Genomic DNA, 17,740 nt, shown 5'->3' on the forward strand with positions numbered 1-17,740 from the left:
ATTAGAGGCCCATTGCACAATATTCATGCAAGAATAGGCCTTCCTTCGCCTGGCTTCACTCCCAGCCTCCCGGGAGCCCGCAAGTCCTTGCTCCCAGCTAGAGCACCGCTCCTATAGCTCCCTCCACCACCCTCCCTCCCCCTCATACAGGCGTCCCAACCCTCCCAGCCTCTCCACTCCTGCATATGCAAATTAATCCTCCATCTTTGTTGGATTGATTTGCATACTCACTCCTGATTGGCTTTGGGCATAATTGAGGCACAATCAATTTACATGTTTGTCTATTATTAGGTAAGATGTGTGTGTGTGTGTGTATATATATATATATATATATATATATATATATATATATTATACTTATATATCCAATTATAGGCCAAAACCGGTTTGGCTCAATGGATAGAGCATCGGCCTGCAGGCTGAAGGGTCCCGGGTTCGATTCCGGTCAAGGGCATGTACTATGGTTGTGGGCACATCCCCAGTTGGGGGTGTGCAAGAGACAGCTGATTGATGATTCTCTCTCATCAATGTTTCTAACTATCCCTCTCTCTTCCTCTCTGTAAAATAAATAAATAAATAAATAAATAAATAAATTTTAAAAATAACAATTATAGTATACACGTCTAGAAACCCCACATATATAATAATTAACATAAATCTTTATGTACATATTTTTAAAGTAATATGTAATATAGAGTCTTTACTTATATTTAAATTTATTTTACCAAAGTTGTGTATGATACAGTCAATTGTTAAAATATTTCCTTACTAATACTCTAGTGTAAGTCATAAAGGAAAATTTATGGTACTTTTCAGAATTTCCACCATTATTTGAGAGGGTTTTAATAGGAATGCACACCATCTCCCTCCTCTTATTGCTCAATATGTTCCCTAAATATGGAACTCTACTTCATATTTTAATAGTTAAGATGTATGATAGCTTCATTTTTATTAATCAGCCTACTCCACATGGAAGTATCGTATGTAGTACCTTGTTGGCTTTTCCTTAGACCTATCCCTATAATCAGGGAGACATAGGCTTATAAGATATGAGCTTTAATTATTAATATATCAAACATTGAGGAGAAATTTTTTTCCAAATAAGCTGGTAAGACATATAGGACCAATAGAACATAGAACAATCAAAGTGAGCTAAGAAGCCACTTCTGGTTTTCTACCAAATGTTTTAAATCATTTAAATCAATGTTTTCCAAACTCATCTGAGAACTAATTTTTCTTTCACATTATTATTAACTAGTGACCCAGTGCACAGATTCGTGCACATTGAAAGGAAATTCATTAGGAGGTAGCTGGAGGGGCAGGACTGGGCAAGATGGGTGGGTCAAACTCTAGAGCCTACCTCCCATGGTCCCTCCCTGGCCAGCAACACCTGGGGTGGCATCTGCAGAGAGAATGGGTCCCTCTTGCAGGAGGGATTCTTCAGCCTGGCCTGTGGGGATCGGGCCAAAACCAGCAGTCCAACATCCCCTGAGGAATGCAAGAGGGCACTCTGCAAAGTCGCTGTTGTACAAGGTGTGGAATGCAAACACAAGTCTGCAGTAAACCAGATTCAGGGCCAACAGTGCCCCAGCAAGAGCATAACCATGGCTGCTGAAGATGGAATCATGCAGCCACATGAGGAATCAAGCTCCCTCCTCTCTGGTTTTAGGGTGCATCACCCAAGAACTGCCACTGCCAAGTCACTGCAGCTCAGTAGCTCCTGCATTGAGCATCTGCCCCCCAGTATTCAGTGCACATCATAGCGACCAGTCAGATGGAGGGAGGGACACAACGTATTATTATATATATAGATACTAAAAAACTAATTTTCTGGGACTCCATCCTATATAATAAAGAAGTAATATGCAAATTAACCCTCACACTCTCATACAAGATCGTCACCCCCATGTGGTCAAAGATGGCTACCACAAGATAATGGTGACTGGGCCTGCAGGGGAGGGCAGTTAGGGGTGACAAGGACTGCAGGGGAAGGCAGTTAGGAGTGACCAGGCCGGCAGAGGAGCACTTAGGAGTTGATCAGGCTGGCAGGGGAGTGGTTAGGGGGTGATCAGGCTGGCAGGCAGGCAAGAGGTTGGGAGCCAGCAGTCCCGGATTGTGAGAGGGTGCAGGCTGGGCTGAGGGACACACAACCACATTGCATGAATTTTGTGCACCAGGCCTCTAGTTTATATATATCCATAGATTATAGGATATTTTAAAGCATGTTTATCCAGGTTTATGTAGACATCAGAAAAACTTTCATTGAACATCCAGTTTTGAGCAACCTAATTTCTCTTTGGTCCCTTTAACATAGGTTGTAATATGCATGCTAATGTTAACAAATCTGGTGACATTTTATCTCTTAAGTAAAATCCATATAAATCTCTTAATGCAAAATATGAATCTCTTTTAAAATATAGTGTGGAAGTTTATAGTTCCCCTTATTCTGTGATAGTGACCAGGAAGATTCTTTAACTTCCTTTATGGTACCATATCCAAACATAATAAGGAAGTAACAAGGGAAAAACAACCTCAGCTTTTATAATGACTTCTCCTTTCAAGTACCAGAAACTCAATGTTTTTTAACAAAGTTTTTATTGATTTTTAGAAAGAGAGAAAGGGAAAGGGAGAGAGAGATAGAAACATCCATCGGTTGCCTCCCATGCACCCCCTACAGGGGATTGAACTTTGGTTAATTTCCAGGATTGCCTTTGGTTAATTTCCAGAGTTCTGAAATAGTGTTTTTTAACTATTATAGTTAGTTTATAGATTCTTTGGGGGGATAGGATTTACTAATAAGTTCACTCCATCATGCCTCCCTTACTAGTGTTAGTATCTATTATTATCTTGCCTGAATCAGTTATTATTAGGACTAGAGGCCCAGTGCATAAAATTCATGCATGGGGGAGAGGGTTCCCTCAGCCCAGCCTGCAGCCTCCCCAATCAGGAATAAACCTCTCACAATCTGGGACCACTGGCTCCTAAACCCTCTGCCTCCCTGCCTGCCTGATCACCCCTAACTACTTCTGCCTGCCTGCCTGATTGCACTTAACCACCTCTGCCTGCCTGCCTGCCTGCCTGATCACCTCCAACTGCCCTCTCCTGCAGGCCTGATTGCCCCACTGCCCTCCCCTGCTGGCAAGTTCACCCCAATTGCCTCTGCCTCAGCTCCCACCACATGGCTTTGTCTGGAAGGAAATTGGATGTTCGGAAGATGGCTGGTCAACCCGATCTAATTAGTATATTACCCTCTTATTAGTATAGATATATTATATAGGATAGGATTGCTTAAATGCGGGGGAGCCTTTTTCAGCAGGAGGATATGCTCTAGTCAGACAAAAATACATAATCCCTATATCTGGACTGATAGCCAGCCATATGCACTATACTGCCAAACTGGTTATTAAAAAATTGAATCGCTTTCTTACATTTTACACCAAATAGCTGTTGCCCTTAAAATCCTTCATCAGCCCCAACCTTAGGTTCTGCCTTCGCAGTTTACCCACATCAGGTTCTGAATGGTTAGTTTCTATGCCAGACAGGGTTAAGAACTCCACCTCCTAGGCAGCCATTGGCTCCTCACAGTTCACCCAGATTTGGTTTTGATTGGTCAGTTGCTATGCCAGTCAGTGTCTACAGGCCTCTCTCTGGGCCTGATCCGCAGCCTCCACAGCTGCTGCAGATCAAGCCCTGCCTCTCTCTCTGGGCCTATCTTTGGGTTGATCCACAGCCTACAGGGCAGCTACTGATCAGGACCCGCCTCTCTCTCTCTGGGCCTCTCTCCAGGCATGACCCACAGCTGCTTCAGTAGCAGTGAGGTCATTAGGCCTCTGGACCAGCTTCAGGCCAGAGACTAACGACCTCACCACACCTTCCTTGCTAGCATGGCACAGGCAGATGCCAAATCAGTGCTCTCTGTTAACCTGGCTAATCAGTAATTATTGCTCTCTATTAACATGACACAAAATATTCAAAGTTGTTAAAGGCAAGGCCTAGGATCAAGGTAACTCAAGTCTAGCACAAGTTGACCTTGGTCTAAAACAGAGCTTGTCCCAAGAAGCTCCAGAACCTACATATCCACTGGCCATCTATAGACCATACCAGAGCACCGCCCAAAACACACTTGAAGAACAGATCTGGCTGACACCAGAGCCTTTCTGATACCATTCAATCCTCCCTGATGACGCCCTGAGACCCTGCTTCACCAAACTCACACTCTAGAATGAAGCCTATTCCAACAACTCCTCCACAAAAGTAGCCTACCTAAAAGTAGCCTATCTACAGACTTTCCCAAAAATTTCTCAAAGGTCCACGAACCCCAAACAAGCAGTGGCTGGCCTCTGCATGATTGGTAGCTCTTGCTCAGTGTCTCCAAGCCTAGCAAAAATGGTAACCAGTTGCAGCTTGCATTGTCATTCCCAACAGATGGTCCCAAGCCTGACACAAGTGGCAACTGGCCTCAGTTCACAGTGTGGTCTCTCCAAAGCATCTCCAAGACAGCACACAGCACTTTTCTGAGAGTATCAAAGTATTTATTATCATTATTTGAGACTAGTACCTCCTACTAGTCTCAGCATAGTTCCTTCTTCACATCCTATTTCGATACAAACAGGACTCCCACACATTTTTTTCCTCCATAAAAACCCTTTCCTGTTTATGAGGAACTTTGCTCAATATTATTATTCTTTTTCATAATAATACAAAGTCTGTGTCCTTGTACAGATAAATATCAGGAAGGGGGAACTCCATTTTAATAAGCATAAGTGAAATATTTTTAAAAAACAATATGAATATTTCCCTTTCCATTTAAAAACAATACTTGAAACTTTAAGATTAATTTAATGACCCAAAATATTAATATGAAGTTAAAGGAGAAAAATGTGGGGGTTTATTGACATTTAAATGTTAAATGAAGACTATATGGAAAGATAATAATAGTTCAATGGAACCATTTTTTATTTAATATCTAGCATTATTTTATCTAGAGAGTAGATGCTAAAGGGTCTCTGGAAGTTTTATTCGATGGCATCATTAGCATAAGAGATAACTCCTTTTAAGTTCAAAAATTAACCATCATAAACTATTTGCTTATACAAATATAAGGAAAGTAACCACCAATTGTCCATGGGGGAAAAAAAAAAAAAAAAAAAAAAAAAAAAAGCTATTGAGACTTGAATCTCAATTTGGGTCAGAGAGATTGGTTAACAATATGAATTTTTTAATAAATTCATCAGGGATATCACCAGCCAGAAAGAACAATGGTTCCCTGGGAAGGAAATTAAGACTGTCTTAATTTATAACATATCTATAATATGTTACCCAAACATAATGTATAACATATCTATAATATGTTACCCAAACATAATGCATAACATATCTATAATATGTTACCCAAACATAATGCATAACATATCTATAATATGTTACCCAAACATAATGTATAACATATCTATAATATGTTACCCAAACATAATGCATAACATATCTATAATATGTTACCCAAACATAATGTATAACATATCTATAATATGTTACCCAAACATAATGCATAACACATCTATAATAATAAAATCATAATATGCTAATTACACCAGACAGCCAAATGACCTTCTGGACATCATTTTGGACGTCCTTCCAGATGAAGCCACTGCAGTGGGGCCGAGACAGAGGCAGTTAGGGGTGATCAGGCAGGCAGAGGGGTTAGGGGCAATCAGGCAGGCAGGTGAGTGGTTAGGGGCAATCAAGCTGGTGGGCAAAATGGTTAGGGGCAATTAAAAAGGCAGGTAGAGGCTGTTAGGGGTGATCATGCAAGCAGGTGAGTGGTTAGGGGCAATCAGACAGGCAGGTGAGCAGTTAGGGGGCATGCCGAGTGGTTAGGGACAATCAGTCAGGCAGGCAAGCAGTTAGAGACCAGGAAGGCAGGCAGAGTGGTTAGAAGTGATCAGGCAAACAGACAAGTAGTTAGGAGCAATCAGGCAGGCAAGTGAGCAGTTAGTAGTGATCAGGCAGTCAAGCAGAAGTGGATAGGGGTGATCAGGGAGGCAAGCAAGCAGTTAGGAGCATCAGGTAGGCAGGTGGTCAGACAGGCAGGCAGGTGAGTGGTTAGGAGCCAGCAGTCCCAGGTTGCTAGAGGGATGTCCAACTGCCTGTTTAGGCCTGATCCCACAGAGCAGTCAGACATTTATGGAGGAATCCCGGATTGTGAGAGAATGCTGGCCAGGCTGAAGGGACTCCCCCACCATCACCACCTCATGCATGAATTTTGTGCACTCGACCTCTAATATCAAATAACTCAAATAAGATTTCAGGGGGAATGGATAGAAAGCTATTGTGGTTGGATATAACAACAAAGACATGATATAAAAACAACAACAAAAAATAGTATAAAAACAACACGGAGCCAAAACCAGTTTGGCTCAGTGGATAGATTGTCGGCCTGCAGACTGAAAGGTCCCGGGTTTGATTCCTGTCAAGGGCATGTACCTTGGTTGGGGGCACATCCCCAGTAGGGGGTGTGCAAGAGACAGCTGATCGATGGTTCTCTCTCATCGATGTTTCTAATTCTCTATCCATCTCTCTTTCTCTCTGTAAAAAATCAATAAAAATATTTTTTTTTAAAATTTAGTAAACACAATGACTGATAAATTGATTAAACTTATTCTAATATCTCCCTGTATACCACATGAAGAATAAAAACACTCTCAGAGTGCTTGACTAATTTCCCTTGTGATGAAGTATTTACAACTTTAACTTTAATGTCACACACTCTTCGAACTCAAAAGAAAGCAACATATAACTGACCATGTCCAAAAACTGATTCAGGTAGGAATATTCCACTGTCTAGATGGTGCCAATGAGAGCTTCATATGTATCACATGCACAAGTCAACAGTTATTTTTAAATTGTCAATGCACGTAATATGTACCAGCCAGTTGATCGATTGGATGGTTGGTCACTTAATCTTTAATATATATAGATTCCATTGTTTATATGTACCATCTCTCCTTTATCCACTCATGTATTGGTGGGCACTTGGGTTGCTTCCACATTTCTTGTTAACCTAAAAACATTCAAACTGTTTGTGAGTTTATTTGAGCCAAACTGTTGACAATTGCCAAGAAGCAATATCTCAATGGATTGGGATAGTGCTTCAAAGAATGGCGTGTTTTCATCTTTTTATACATTGCGATCACAGGAGGATACATAGGTAGGTGGGTTACATGAAATCCATTGGTAATAGATTAGAGGTGAGAGAAAGAATAAAGGGATATGGGGAACCTCTTGGATTGAATAAAAAGTAAAATGATAAACACATACTTATATGTGTGTAGGATAACCAACAGTCAACAATTAACATGATAACAATGAAGGAATTTGTGGGATCTGTCCTGGTGCCCAAGCACATTAGATTGTGACCCAAGGGATCCAGAAAAAGGGAAGTCACAAGTTATCCAGACATTTCAAGGATATATTATTATAGATGCAAAAAAGACAGATACAGCCAAAACCAGTTTGTCTCAGTGGATAGAGAGTATGCCTGCGGACTGAGAGGTCCCGATTCAATTCTGGTCAAGGGCATGTACCTTGGCTGTGTAGGGGGTGTGCAAGAGGCAGCTGATCAATGTTTCCCTGTCATCGATGTTTTAACTCTCTATTCCTCTTTCTTCCTTCCTTTCTGTAAACAATCAATAAAATGTATTTAAAAAAAAAAAAAAAAGACAGATACACTCAGTTAAGGTAAAGTTGACCTTGTCAGTGACAATACCAACCTAGGACGTAACTACTCACCATAACTGCTCCTAGTTAAAGTTTAATTTCAGGCCATCCTTTATGGTTACGTTAGGTCTCTGAGTTTGCAAGAATGATATGCAGGCCTTCCCTGAGCTTGGCAGGTTAGCATGTGGCCCCTTTCGTCCACACTTTGCTATCTATATATATAAAACCCTAATATGCAAATAGACTGAATGGTGGAACAACCGAACAATCCGTCACTATGATGTGCACTGACTACCGGGGCAGGTGTGTGGAACATGGTGGGCATCAGCTGCGGCAGGATGGTGGAACAAGTGAGCAGGGGCGCCAGACCAAGGTCATCAGGGTAAGCCTCTGGCGGTTACTGAAAATTTTTTGTTCCTGGGCACAATGGTCCCACCCGGTGCTCACACTTGCTGCTGGCGCTGGTGCCGGCCTCACTCATACCCGCTGCTGGCACCCAGAACTGGCCCCAATCGCCCCTCAGGGCTTCTCCACCTCTCCCTAATCCTGAGGGCCAATCAGGGCCAGCAGTCACCTCTTGCACCCACTGCCGGTGCCAGAGCTGCTGTTCACACCCACTGCCAGCGTCAGCCCCACTCATACCCACAGTCAGCGTCGAAGCAGCTGCTTGCACCTGCTGCAGGTGCCTGATGCTGGTCCCAATCACTTGGCACCATCAGTTATGCAAGCGGGGCTGCTGCTGTCAGCACTTGGGAGTGGCAGTGGTGGTGGCGGGAGGGGGGCTGCCAGTAGAGAGGGAACCCGGGGCCCCAGTGGGAGGTGCAGAGGATGGGGTGAGGCCCACCACAGCCTCCCAGCCCACAGTTTCTTTCAAGGTGCACGAATTTGTGCACTGAGCCTCTAGTTGTAAATAACACTGCAATGAGCATAGAGTTGTATATATTCTTTCAAATTGGTTTTGGGTTTCTTTGGATAAATTCCCAGAAGTAAAATCATTGGGTAATAAGGTAGTTCTATTGTTTTATTGAGGCAACTCCAGACTGTTTTCCACAGTAGCTGCACGATCTGCATTCACACCAACAGTACATGAGGGTTCTCTTTTCTCCACATACTCCTCAGTACTTATTTGTAGATTTATTGATGATAGCCATTCTGGTGATGTGATATCTCATTGTGGTTTTAATTTGCACTTCCCTGATGAATAGTTGTTGAGCATCTTTTCATATGTCTATTGGCCATCTATATGTCCTCTTTGGAGATATGTCTATTCAGGTCCTCTGACCATTTTTTTAATTAATTGTTTGTATTTTGGGGTGTTATATTATATGAGTTCCCTATATTTTTAGCTCTTAACCCCTTGTATCAGTAGCCAATAACTTCCATTCAGTAGGTTGTCTGTTTTTGTTTAATTTGTATTGAATTTATTAGGGTGATATTGGTTAATAAAATTACATGGGTTTCAGTTGTAGAATTCCATAACACATCATCTGTATTGTGTGTTCACCACACCAAGTTTGTCTTTTCATTTTGCTGATGGTTTCCTTTGCTGTGCAAAAAAAAAAAAACTTTTCAGTTTGCTATAATCCCATTTGTTTATTTTTCCTTTTGTTTCTCTCCTTGAAGAGACATCAGAAAAAAAACATTGCTAAAAAAAAAATAAATGTCCAAGATTTTAATGCCTATGTGGTTTTTTTCTAAGAATTTTATCATTTCAAGTCTTACATTTAAGTTTTAAGTCCATTTTTGTCAACAGTTCTTTATTACAAATTATATTAGACAATGAAGAAACTTTTCCATACTACTTCAATTTCCCATTCAACACAGAAATCCCTCTGATAGGTAGTATCAGAGACTTTTCTTTAACATTTCTACTGACAGGAGTTTCTTTCTTCTCAAAACAACCTATTCTATGTCTCCAATCCAAATATCTCTCCCTTCCTCTTCCCTCCATTCACATGCCATCTCTTTCCTTTACCCCTACTCCTATTCTGCCTCCTTTTCCTCCTTTCCTCTTCCTTCCTCCAACTATTCCTTATTTATCTCTTCAACTAGAGGTTTCCACTTGGATGCATTATGACTCAATATGACAAAGATATTGCACTTAGTTGAAAAAGGCGAACAGAGAGAAAGAACAGGTAAATAGATATATGTGGTAGGTAAAGATGAGAGAGGATTATATGTAAGGATTTATATGAAAAGAAAAGTTGATGTGGGAGAGGTGAAACTTTAAAAAAAAATAGTTTCACTTGATAGTAAAGAAAAAATATTGAAGAGGGAGCAGGAAGCTTTGAGTAGAAAATTCACATCATTCCTCCCCTTTGCATCTATCTTCACAAAATTACATTTCACTCTAAGATGGAAGAGGAGCATGATACTTGTATAAGAAAAAGTTCCACGTGGAATCTGGATAGAACCAATATATTTTATTGATTTTTTACAGAGAGAAAGGGAGAGATATAGAGAGCCAGAAACATCGATGAGAGAGAAACATCGACCAGCCGCCTCCTGCACATCCCCCACCGGGGATGTGCCCGCAACCAACGTACATGCCCTTGACCGGAATCAAACCCGGGACCTTTCAGTCCGCAGACCGACGCTCTACCACTGAGCCAAACTGGTTTCGGCTGGATAGAACCTATTAGAATGTTAGGATGATTTTGCTGTGTGATCTTCTTGAGTGGAGACAAGAAAGGCTCAGCTGTTATACTGGATTAAGTTTTTTTAGACATATAGGGACCATGAGCTTTTTTCCCCTTGGAAAAGTGACTACACAAGTCGTTCCCCTAGGATTTCACCTATAAGTAACAAATTTGAAATTTGGGTTTACTAAAAGCAATTGAGATTATAATAATATTTTACTAACTATGTGTGGTGCCAGGTGGGTGCCAGATTTACCCGTAAGATCACCCTTTAAATTATATAGATGTCTAGCCACTATGCTATATTCTTATAAATAATATGAGATCATATTAGATGTCAACTGTAAAAGAAAAATAAATAAATAAATGCAATTGTGTAAAAGAAGCTATAAGTGAAACAAAAAAAAAATTCTGCTATAACTTTTCTGAGAGACTCAAAATATTTATTTTTTTCCAGTATAACCATTGATAACAAGGGTCTCAAAAGCCCTCCCCTGTCTGATATATAATGTCACAGGTGATTGTTTCAGCTTCATCCACACTCAAACTGATGGCTCAGGGGTACAGTTCTCAGAATCCCTGGGCTCTCTTGCTACCCTCACAAACAGTAAGGGATCTTTCCCCATCCCGTCTTCCTTCCCTCCCAGAACTTCTTCCCTTGGTGACTCCAGGAGACAGTCTGAAACAAGAAGAAAATTGCTTGGTAATACCTGTGACTAACAACATCCATTTTATCGGGTCTAGTAATAATTAATGTCGTTTTTTAACATTCGTTTAAAATCTTGCTTGGCGTTGACTTGTATTGACATAACCTTCAAACACGTGGTATCTACAGAACGTGTGAAGTGCAATTAACAAGTTTTGCTTGAAAAAGTACAATTAACAAGTTTTGCTTGAAAAAGTTTGTGTTTGGTTTGGTTTTTGTTGCAAAACTAGGGCTAAGAAGATGGCGGATGAAGAGCATATTCGGCACTGCATGCTTTACGAGTTCCAATTAGGAAGAAAAGCAAGTGAGGCTGCAAAAAACATCTGTAGTGCTCTTGGTCAAGATGCAGTTAGCACCAGAAAATGCCAGCGTTGGTTTGAGAAATTTCGCGAGGGAAATTTTTCGTTAGATGACAAGAGTGGTCGAGGCCGTGTGTCCAATTTTGATCAAGAAGCTCTTCAAGCTCTTTTGGTGCAAAATCCTCAAATTACCCAACAAGAGCTTGCGACAACTTTAAATTGTTCACAAAAAAACAATTTCCAATCAATTGCGTGCACTTGGCAAAGTCCAAAAGTTTGGGAAATGGGTTCCTCATGAGTTGACCGACAACAACCGTAATTAAAGAGTCACAATTTGCAGTTCGCTCCTCTCTCGTCAAAACCGTTTGCCGTTTTTAGAGCAAATTGTTACCGGAGATGAAGAATGGGTGCTGTATGTTAATTTGAAAAGGCGGCCTCAATGGTTGGACAAAAATGAGGCTCCGCAGCCCACGCCAAAACCTGACTTGCATGCGAAAAGAGTGATGTTGTGTGTTTGGTGGAATTTTAAAGGAATTCTTCATTATGAACTTTTACCATCTAACCAAACCATTACTAGTGCAGTGTATAGTGACCAATTGGAAAGGTTAGCCCAAGCTTTAAGAGAAAAAGAACCCGCGCTGATTAATCGGAAGGGCGTAATTCTTCACCACGATAATGCAAGACCGCATACTGCAAGATTCACTGCTGAAAAACTGCGCCAGTTGGAATAGGAAGTTCTTCCTCAACCTGCATATTCTCCTGATATTGCCCCTTCCGATTACCATTTGTTTCGTTCTTTGCAAAACTTTCTTCTTGGAAAAAAATTTAATAATGAAGAATGCCTCAAAAATGCATTGACCAAATTTTTTGCATCAAAATCACAAAAATTTTACAACAGAGGGATTAAAATGCTTCCTGAGCGTTGGGCACAAGTAGTAGAAAACAACGGCAACTATATTGTTGATTAAATTTTGTTGTATTGTTTAAATAAATTCGATTTTAAAAAGTATTAGAAAACGGCATTAATTATTACTAGACCTAATAGACAGCAGAATAGAAGAGATACAAATATTTAAAATTTCTGTACACCATTAAACACACAGAGCAATCCTGTCAGGACAAGACAGTATGACTCTCGACCTACAGTCTGAGAAATACTTGTCACAAGAAATTACTATTTTTTAAGGTGAATATGCAAGAAATATTTTAAACTAAAAAAAAAAAAATTCATTTGTTAGTGACAGACCAATCTTTTCTTTGTAACCATGTTCTAATTCCCAAAATATCTATGCAGGTAATCCCAAATTTTATAATAGTTGTATCTAGGAATTGTTATATGAGTTATAAAAGTCAGTCTTCACCAAAGTGCCCATAACTTTCACCTTACACAGCAAAGAGAAAGCAAAAGTCTTCTAATTTGGTAATCAAATATATTTAAGCTGACATTTCCTACATCAGTGCTAATACTTCTATCTCTAAGCTCCATGAATTTATAAGGAAATCTGGAATAATGCGCTCCCCATCTAACCTCAGAAGCTGTATATTGGTAAGGAAAGTTAATCTAGTGTGTTAGGGACCATGGTGATCAGAAGGTAGGGAATTTCACACACAAAAAAAATGCTCATATTTTAGCATCTTGGTACACATGCAGAATTAGTGCAAAAATCACTTGCCTAATATTCAAATTTGAGAAGTACTGTCATAGTAGCACAATATGTGTGCATCAGTGACTGAGAATGGGGGTGGGAGGAACAGGTAATCACAGAGCCCAAGATTTACCCAACCTCTGCAAGGATACAGAAAAATGACAGAAATGCCTTGAAAAGGGGAGCAGTGAAGTATGAGAGAGTTCAGAGCCCCCTTAGGTTCTGAACCCTCAAGAAGTCCTAGATGATAAACCTGTGTCCCTTTACCTCTCCATGAGGACGGTACCTCTATCATTGCTGGAATAGGAAAAGTTCCAAACAAACTACCCATTTGACCCCTTTGAAATCATCATTTGGGGTACTGTTGTTACGAATTTGGGCTCTAAGGGCAAAAAAAAAAAAAAGAGGTGGGTTTCAAAAGCACTATAGCTGGGGTGAAATGTAACATGATTTGGGGAAGTGGAGACATTTGTACATGTGACTGAGAGTTACAGTGACTTCACATGGAATTTGGAGCAATTCACTTAACTTTTCCAACTACAATAATAAAATACTCTCACTTTAAATTACATGTTCTTATTTCTATCATTGTAGTGTTGGGCTAGATACTCTGGTTGTTTACAGTAACCACATGTACTTTATTTTGCCTACCTTGAAGCAACACAATAACAAATTTTAGAGACCAGGCACGTCTATTTTTGTCTGAGGGACACCTGATAAGGCCATTGGTAGCATATATTCACAAAGAGGTGATGATGTTGTGGGCACAGAGAACTCAGGAATTCACTGTGTCCCCTCCCCGTGATGTCACAAAGAAACTCTAGAATATCTCAAAGGAGGGCAGAGCTGACCTTAACTAAGAGAAGCCAGTCACCTCACATACAGAGTCTGCAGGAATTATGTTGAACGCATTAGAATGTTCCCCAGAAAAATAGAGAAGATTCACCTAATTTTTCACTATCTACCAGCATGAAAAACTGGTCGTGTAGTCGCTGAGTCACTTGAGAAGGAACCTTGATTGAAAGAAAAACATCACAAGTATAGATGAAAAAACAGAAAGGATTCCAGCTAGAGGAGGCCTAGATAATAAACGTGTATTTATTATGGAGTTAATGAGGACTCCACAAACTTCTGCTTGAAAAATGTTCTCCTTAAAAGACTCGCAAATCTTAGGCTATCTAACTGAGACCACATTTGATATGGGGTCCTGAGCTATCTTGCACACAGACCATGGGATTAACTAGAGCTGCCAGCTTATGGCCATATCATTGCTAGAACAGAAAAAGTTCCAAACAAACCACCTATTTGACCCCTTTGAAATCATCATTTGGGGTAAAGTTGTTGTGAACTTGGGGTCCTAAGGGGGGAGGGGGGGAAAATAAAAATAAATAAATACATAAATACATAAATAAATAAATAAATAAATAAATAAATAAATAAATAAATAAAAAGGTCTCAAAAGCACTATAGCAGGGGTGAAATGTAACATGAGTTGGGCAGCATCATATTTTGCTGCACAAACCAGAGGTGCAGAGAAGAAAATACTCACCTGGCCTTCCCAGATTGTCCATCTGTGTCTCATTTTCTTTATTCTTATGCACAGCATTTTGCAGAAAATACCTACATCTGATCAAGACTAAGACAAAGCACAGTGGGTCAGAGACAGACATCTGTAAATAATTTCATGTACTCCAAGATTCTACAAGGTTCCCTTTATCCTTATACCTGAGCATTATGTTCGCTCAGGCAGGGCCCCAGATACTTCCTTATGCTCCACAGGTATACCAGAAATGGGCTTCCTAGCCCACATCTAACCTGTGTCCCCCAGGCATTTTTATCACATAGAAGATTATGATTTCTAAGACCTCCTAGCCCTGGATCAAGATCTTAGAGATCCGAAAAGATCATGTTCTCCACATTATATTGTATGCTATCTCCTCCCTCCATATATCCATTCTCTCATGAGTCCCCTGTGCCCAAAGGCCCACCATGGCACTTACATTTCTTTATATGTTGGTCTATCTCAAGTAAAAGGGGAGAGAACATGACAAAAAGAAAAAACACAAAGAGCATAGCAAAGAGGACAGAGAGCCAAGGAACACCATTTGGGAGTAAACCGGCCCCTGGTACAACCTTTGCCATCGAGATCTAAGATGAGATGGGGAATTCTCTGCCCCAGCTCTTCCATCACCTAGGCGATCGAGTGATGAAGTCACAGCTTCAGACACAATAGGCGTGATGAAGGTCTGAATGGGGATTGGCCAAGCCTCATTCCATATATGCTATACACAGAAACAAGGGGACTTCATCTCTACCACAGCTCCACTGAACCAAAATTACTAAACCTGCAGGCCAGACCCATCAGAGGATAAATTACTATACAACTTTTTAGAATTTGTATCGGAATCATATCCATTCACAAAATGAAAGAACTATTTCTCTAAACGTCATACCCTGTTTCCCCGAAAATAAGACAGTGTCTTATATTAATTTTTGCTCCCAAAGATGTGCTAGGTCTTATTTTCAGGGGATGTCTTATTTTTCCATGAAGAGGAATACAGGTACACATTTATTGTTAAGTGAAAATAAAGGAAATTTATTACCTGTATACGGTACGGTAGTACGGTAGTTGTCAACACAAACCAGACAAACTGTGAATTCTACAGTATCAAGAATTTATTCATTTATTCAATTACAATCATGACATCATCTTCTGGAACATCATCATAACAATGCATTTCCTGAATTTCCTGGTGAATTTCTTGTGACTCCATTTCTTTCAGAATCAGTGGACCAAATCTCTCATGTTTAGCAATAGCATTCTGAGACAGAGCCCTGGGGGAGCCTTATTTTCAGGGGATGCCTTATATTTCACTGAGAAGGAAACCTGTAAGTAGGTCTTATTTTCGGAGGATGTCTTATTTTCGGGGAAACATGGTAGTTCTGGAGCCAGTCTTATTAAACAAGATTATATCTAAGTTGAGGGCCCAAAAAGGACAGGTTTTCCTAAGATTTCAGATCCTTCCCTAGAAGTTCTGAGAAAACCTTGTCTTCATGCGCTTACTTATGTCAGGAATGTGTATCTCAGATCATGGACTCTCTCTTCCCAATCTCATTTCCCTCAGTCTGACCATAGATCACTCACCTATGGTTTTGCCCAGGTGAAGAAAACATATTTGAGTTAAAATGGCTAAGGTACGAACACTGAAAAAGCAGTTGTGTTAAAGTTTCTAGAGAGTCACAGAGATTTCTCAGTCACACAGAACTGGTCTTAGAGGTTGAGCAAAGTATTTATTATTGGACAATTTATTTGAAAATGGAATATAAGTCAGTGTTGCCCTATCTGGACATAGACAATGAGATTTTCTAAACCTCTAGTATGGACCAAAAGATGACAAAGTTTCAATAGAGATATATATGTTCAGATGAAATTCCACCATCTCCAAGCTCAGCATTCTCATTTCCAATCTCGTCTTCTTCTTTTAGGAGTTTCTCTTTTTCGATATCTTTTTTTCTTGAGAAATGTAAAAACCGACCTGCAATAGCAAATTCAGGGCCTGGTTATAACTCAGATACTAAACAGAGCCCTCTAGAGGCATCAGAATCATGGGCAAGATGAAAACAACATTCCTGGGGTTCCAGATTGAGATCATTTCTGCACAACATAAAACATCAGGGAAATAATTTTAGATACAAACTGTTGGTCTCAGATGACTGTCTAGGAAATACCTATAATAGAGACTAAAGACCTCTATGAATAGCTATTTTATAGTCTATACAAACATCAGGGACATAAAATTAGAGAAAGAAATAATTGCAAACACAATTATTTCCCCAATGAAATTGAGCCAAGTCACAGGAATTTGGTGATAGGAAGGTACAATTCCATTGTCATCTATTCCATGAGGAAACTTAAAGATCAGATAACTGACTTCCCTGATGTTCGCAAGGATAACCCCAGTCTTTTCTGAAAGTCCTTAAGAGAGCATAGCTGCAGGCCAGGGTCCCTCCTGACTGCCCTTCCCTGCAGACCTGGTAGCCTCCAACTTCCCTCCTCTGCCAGCTTGGTCACCCCTAACTGCCTTCCTCTGCAGGCTTGATCACCCCAACTGCTCTCCCTGGCAGGCCTGGTCCCTCCTAACTGCCCTCCCCTGCTGGCCATCTTGTGGTGGCCACCTTGTGTCCACATGGGGACAGGATCTTTGGCCACATGGGGCAGCCATCTTGTATGTTGCAGTGATGGTCAATCTGCATATTACTCTTTTTTTATTAGATAGGATATAGGCCTGGTGCATGGGTGGGGACCAACTAGTTTGCCCTAAAGGATGTCCCGGATCAAGGTGGGGGTTCCCTTGGGATGTGAGGCGGCCTGGGCAAGGGGCCTGTGGTGGTTTTCAGGCTGGCCATGACCCCTGGCAACCCAAGTGGAGGCCCTGGTATCTGGGGTTTATTTATTATTCTACAATTGAAACTTTGTAGCCTGGAGTGGAGCCAAGCCTTCTGCTTTCTCCATGGTGGCAGCCATTTCTGTTTGGATTTATGTATCTTCTATCATTGAAACTTTGTAGCATTGAGTGGAGGCCTAGGCCAAGGGCAGGTGGAAAGCTTGGCTTCCTCCATTGCCAGGGAAACCCAAGTCTCCCTCTTGTTCTCTGTGGCCGCAGCCATCTTGGTTGGGTTTATTTGCATATTCGTTCCTGATTGGCTGGTGGGCATGGCTGGTGGGTGTAGCAG

General features: G+C 40.7%; 1 long non-coding RNA gene across 1 annotated transcript; it reads right to left on the bottom strand.

The window, feature by feature from the left end:
- Positions 1-10,934: 10,934 nt before the first annotated feature.
- Positions 10,935-16,917, bottom strand: LOC311619560. Its single transcript, XR_014794536.1, has 3 exons — positions 16,071-16,917; positions 14,556-14,642; positions 10,935-11,034 (listed from the first exon to the last, which is right to left on the bottom strand). It is a non-coding gene; the product is annotated as an uncharacterized lncRNA (long non-coding RNA).
- Positions 16,918-17,740: the final 823 nt, after the last annotated feature.

Source organism: Pipistrellus hanaki, assembly GCF_964339955.1.
Source record: "Pipistrellus hanaki genome assembly, chromosome: 3".
NCBI classification, from domain to species: domain Eukaryota; kingdom Metazoa; phylum Chordata; class Mammalia; order Chiroptera; family Vespertilionidae; genus Pipistrellus; species Pipistrellus hanaki.